The sequence below is a fragment of the Propithecus coquereli genome, unplaced genomic scaffold (assembly GCF_000956105.1).
Source record: "Propithecus coquereli isolate 6110/MARCELLA unplaced genomic scaffold, Pcoq_1.0 Scaffold36, whole genome shotgun sequence".
NCBI classification, from domain to species: domain Eukaryota; kingdom Metazoa; phylum Chordata; class Mammalia; order Primates; family Indriidae; genus Propithecus; species Propithecus coquereli.
Window position 1 is genome coordinate 1,762,688 of NW_012149285.1, and position 5,558 is coordinate 1,768,245.

The window sequence follows — 5,558 nt, forward strand, 5'->3', positions numbered from 1 at the left end:
ATAAATCCCACCTATCCGGGAAGCAAATAATGAAGGCAAGATTTCAGATAGAAGGGCTGCAAGTTATTAAAAAGTGGTGTAAATTAGAAGATAAAAAATCATGAGTCCTTAATCCTAGAGAACTATGAATGTCAGGTAACTATTTGTCAAGAAAGGTATGAATCCTGTCTCCCACGCGTTAAGGAGGATGTTCACTGCAGTTCTGATTAAATATCTTTTTATAAAGATTTCCCTTTCAAATCCAGATAATTTATTTAAAACACCTAGCATAAGATCAGACACATAGCAAATATCCTTATTATCTAAACATGTCCATTATCTATTATAGTTAATGGTGTTGGTACCCATTAATGGGCTAGTTATTTTCAGTCAGTTAGAAAAGTGGCCATCAAAAGAAATGTGATTGGAGTAGATGTGAGAAGCAACATAAAAGTCTAGGGAAAAGCATAGTAAGGAGTGAGAACAAGAGTGATGATGAGGAAAGTTGCAAGCGAAGCTGGGTAAATATGAGATTTGGGCTTTCATTCTCGCATGAGTTTTGCACTGGAGCATGATTCCTGGGCAACTCAGCATTCTTTAAAGGTCAAGGCTAGAGCAAACAGTTTGTCCTACTGTGGCTCAGTGTCAATTATGAAAGATTGGAGGAGATCGAGACTAGAGACAGAGAGACAAGAAGCTTTTGCAAATGGGCAACGAGCAGCAGCCTCACAAGAAGTACAGCATTCAGAACAGTGTAACATAGTTCTGCTGTGCATGCCTGGTATAACTGCGATGGGGGACTGGGTCTATTTCTGGCATTGCAACATGAGCAAACTGAAATATATGGAGAGGAGTCAAAAAAGAATTATGAGAATTCTGGAAGGGGGTTAAGAATTCCTAAATTAATGAAGAGGAAGCATAAGATGGTGTAGCAGATGTCTTCAAATATTGAAATGTTGCCATATTGAAAAAGAATTTTTCTTATTATGGGGTGTTTCAGAGGGTAGAAATAGGACTAATGGGGGAATATGGAAGGGGAAGATTGAGAGACAAAATTTAAGCCCAACATAAGAAACATTTGAAGTATTAGGCTGACTGATAATGAAATGGTACATCTTTCTAGGTATTAGGCTATATGACCCTGATAGTGTTAGTCTCTCAGGGCTATAGTAAAAAATATTTAAACGTTGGGAAAGAGGTTGAACTAAATGATCTCTAAGTTATTTTCGAACTCACTCAATGAACATTTAGTGCATATTATATGTCAGGTCTTGCACGATGACATAAGAATATAAAAATTAATAACACACACTGTCCTTGTCTAATCTAGTGGGGAAAACTTATATACGGAAACTATTATTTAGTGCCATTGTGGAGCTATTTAGTACCATGGGAACAAGAACAGGGAATGATTAATTCTGTCTGACAGGTCGTGGTTCATAAAGCCTATGATATTTTGAGTTTGGTCTTTAGGGATGAGAGGGGGTTTTCAGAGTTGGCAGGGAGAAAGGAATCACATGAAAGAGGAGACAAAGTGTGTAAAGTCCAAATCGTGAAACTTTATGTGTCTTTAAGAGAACCGTGAGTTGATTGCGTTTGAGTTTTGGAGAAGACAAGAGCAAGAAGATGATGACGAAGCTAAAATGTATCCTAGGTCTGTATCATGGCTAAACTTGTAGATACAGTTGGCCCTTGTATCTTCAGATTGTGCATCCATGGATTCAAGCAACTGCAGATCAAAAATATTTTACAAATAGTGAAAAAGAATAAAATAAAAAATAATACATATAAAAACAATATAGTATAATGGCTACAGCCATGTACCACATAAAAATATTTCCATTAACAACAGATTGCATATATGAGAGTGGTCTCGTAAGATCATAATACCTATTTTTACTGTACCTTTTCCATGTTTAGATACACAAATACCATTGTGTTACAATTGCCTACAGTACAGTCACGTGTTGCATAGATTTGTAGCCTAGGAGCAATAGGCTAGGTGTGTAGTAGGCTCTACATTTAGGTTTGTATAAGTGCATTCTATGATGTTCCTACAAGGCCAAAATCACCTATGATGCATTTCTCTGAACACATCCCAGTCATTGATCATCACATGAGTGTATTTTTGTAGCATTTACATTGCATTAGGTATTATAAGTAATCTAGAGATGACTTAAAGTACACAGGAGGATGTGCATAGGTTATATGCAGATACTACACCATTTTATACAAGGGACTTGAACATTCATAGATTTTGGTATCCACAGGGGTCCTGTAAACTCCCACATGATGCCAAGAAATGGCTGTTTACAAAGGTAATTGGATTTATACAGAAAGAATTTTAAGAGAGGGGGTTGATATAATCAAGTCAGGAGAGAGTAGAAGTAGTCAAGGATATTATAGTACAATGGGTTAAGCATGAGAGATAAGGATTGGGGCTGAGTAGAAATTACAGAAGAATTAGAACTACTGAGCCTGAGATCATTTCTCAGGTAAATTTCTAGACTTAGGTAACCATTGAACGTAAGTAGCTAGAGAAAGAAAAACTCCAGGACACTACCTCTTCCATTAGGAATCCTAAGTGGATATGGGTATGTCAAGCACCTAGTCAGGAAAATTACAACAGCAAAAAGAGTTTTTTAAGAGAGGGGAATAAGGAACAATGAGTTCAGTTTTGGACGTGTTGATTTTGTGATGCTAAAAAACATCATATAAGGGGAATTCAAATGAGAATTATGATGCTGGAAGATGTGAGAGAGAGGATGGAGCTTGAGACACAGATTCTCAAACTATCAATGTAGAGGTGACAGCTGAAGTTATTGAAATAGAGAGACTGATGCAGGCAACAAACAAGATGCAACCGGAGATGGGGTTTGAAGGATGAATAGGAGCCAGCCAAGCTGTTAACGTCTTGTCTCGACTGCTGGGCAAATTCTCTGGCATCCCAGCCAGTTGTAAACCAAGGCCCTGAAAGATGGTGGACTTGCCCAACAGCCAGCCCCGTGCCACTCAAGGGGAGCTCATGCAGCCCCTCAAAGCTGGAAAGGCAACAAAGGTGAAATTGATTCTGCAGTGAAGACTTTGCTATGGTTAAAAATGAGCTACAAGGCTGCCATGGGGGAGGGTCACAGGGCTGACTTCCCTCCAAGGAACCCAGCATCTGAGAGTGACTGTGGCTCAGATGCCACAGAAGCGGAAGAGAATTTTGTGGACCCAGGGAGGGTACAGGCAAGCGGCACAAAAGGCATTCACTGTGACAAGCCCATTGTTCGATTTGGAAACAGAAAAACTGACAAAGACTGATAAACCCAATAGAAAGCCACTGGCCAGAGACCCCACTGCCTCCTGCGCAGAGGCCTCTTCTTCCTACATAGAGATGCGGATCGGTTCCCGATGCCCATGAACATCAGCAGCTGTTTGATCTCCACATACGCAGAGGCCCCTCTTCTGAAGCGATGCACGTAGGTCACCTCATCCCGTCTATCTTCACAGAGTGGCTGCAGGATGTGTTCAATGTGCCCTTGGTCATCCAGATGGCGGGTGATGAGAAGTACCTGCGGAAGGACCTGACCCTGGATTACGCCTGCGGCTATGCCATGGAGAAAGCCAAGGACATTTGATATCAACAAGACTTTCATCTTCTCTGATTTCGACTACGTGGGGATGAACCCAGGTTTTGACAAGAACGTGGTGAAGATTCAGAAGCACGTTACCTACAACCAAGTGAAAGGAGTTTTCGGCTTCACTAGCAGTGACTGTGTTGGGAAGATCGGTTTTCCTGCCATCCAGCCTGCTCCCTCCTTCAGCAGCTCATTCCCACTGATCTTCCAAGACAGGATGGATACCTGGCACCTGATCCCATGTGCCACTGACCAGGATCCTGACTTCAGAATGACCAGGGACATCGCCCTAGGATCGGCCCTGCTGCTCTTGACCTTCTTCCCCGCCCCATGCGGCGCCCAGACCAAAATGAGTACCAGGGACCCCAACTCCTCCATCTTCCTCATCAACATCACCAAGCAGATCAAGACCAAGGCCAATAAGCATGTGCTTTCTGGAGGGAGAGACACCACCGAAGAGCACAGGCAGTTTGGGGGCAACTGTGACTGGGACGTGTCTTTCACGTACCTGAGCTTCTTCCTCGAGGATATGACAAGCTGGAGCAGATGAGGAAGGATTATACCAGTGGAGCCATGCTCACCAGGGAGCTTGTGAAGACACTCAGAGGTTCTGCAGCCTTTGATCGCAGAGCACCGGATCCGGCCCAAGGAAATCACAGACGAGATAGTGAAAGAGTTCATGACTCCCCGGAAGCTGTTCTTCGACTTTCAGTAATGCTCATTTTGTCTATGCATATAAAGAGAGGTAATGTGTCAATAATTCCAGCCCAGTCAAAGCACCACTACCCGTAGACTTCTGTCACATGGGAATTACCGGGCCTGGTGTCTCTAAGGCCCCTGTGTGCTCTCAATATTGTTTCTTCCTGTGAATTTCATCACTTCTGTCTCTTGTGGGCCAAACACTGTGGGGTGATAGGGTGCTGGCTGACCTTTCATGGTCAGATAGATAATCCAGCTGTGAGTCTCTCCCAAAAGCAACCCCCAGGAGTGGAGCCTGTGGCTGGAAGTCTAAGAGCAGTGCTCAAAAGATACATTAAAGAGCAAAGTAAATTATTTTTCTTGATTTAAGCTATCAAATTTTGGGTTGTTTATTACACAGCAGAATTACTTGGTCATAATATTCCTAATTGCATAACAATTCCTCTAAATGACTAAAAGCTACGGTTACAATTAAAACTCTCCCAAAGACTAGCATAACATAACATATCTAACACTACAATGAGAGCTCAGCAATGAAGATGTAAGGTATGAACTGTATTTTACCACTCCATTCAAATAGCTGTTGGGTTATCTTGTCTGAGTCTATGCGCTGATGGGAGGAAAATTAAGGAACATGCTAGGGATCAGTTGTTGTTTGATCTTCTTGTAAGAAAGGTCAGTTAGAAGAAAGATTAACTGAAAGAGCAATTGTTAATTGGTGAAAGTAATGGAGGAAATAGCTAAAACAAATCTCCGTAGGTCCAGTGATATCTCATTATGGAATAATTTTCCAAAATTCTTTGCAAGGAGTACTTATAGGGAAATGTTTTATCTTAAATACCAACTTAAGTGTCACAGATATTCCTAAGGAAGTTAGATAAAACAAAGTATGTATTTTTTCTATATAACCAAAATGAAAATGTTTCCAGGGTATAAATGAGATGAAGACACACCAAGAACGCGTAGCTAACAAGATAGTTGAGAGAATGACGTAACTGTCTTGGCAAAGTTTTTCATTATGTTTTTTGTGCTTGACATCATTAGAGTTTTCTACTGTGTTATACTTGAAATTAAATAACAAAAATTATTTTAGAAACAACTAACTGCTTCATAGAAAAACAAACTAATATTATCATGTTGAGCCCATGATAGCATATCAAAAATATTCTGGAGCCTAATTTAAGAATTTATCATATAAAAAAATAATTCTTAATTTAAAGCATACCATAGTAAGAACCAGGTTATAAGAAACCAAAA

General features: G+C 40.6%; 1 pseudogene; it reads left to right on the forward strand.

The window, feature by feature from the left end:
* Positions 1-2,956: 2,956 nt before the first annotated feature.
* Positions 2,957-4,340, forward strand: LOC105816266 (annotated as a pseudogene).
* Positions 4,341-5,558: the final 1,218 nt, after the last annotated feature.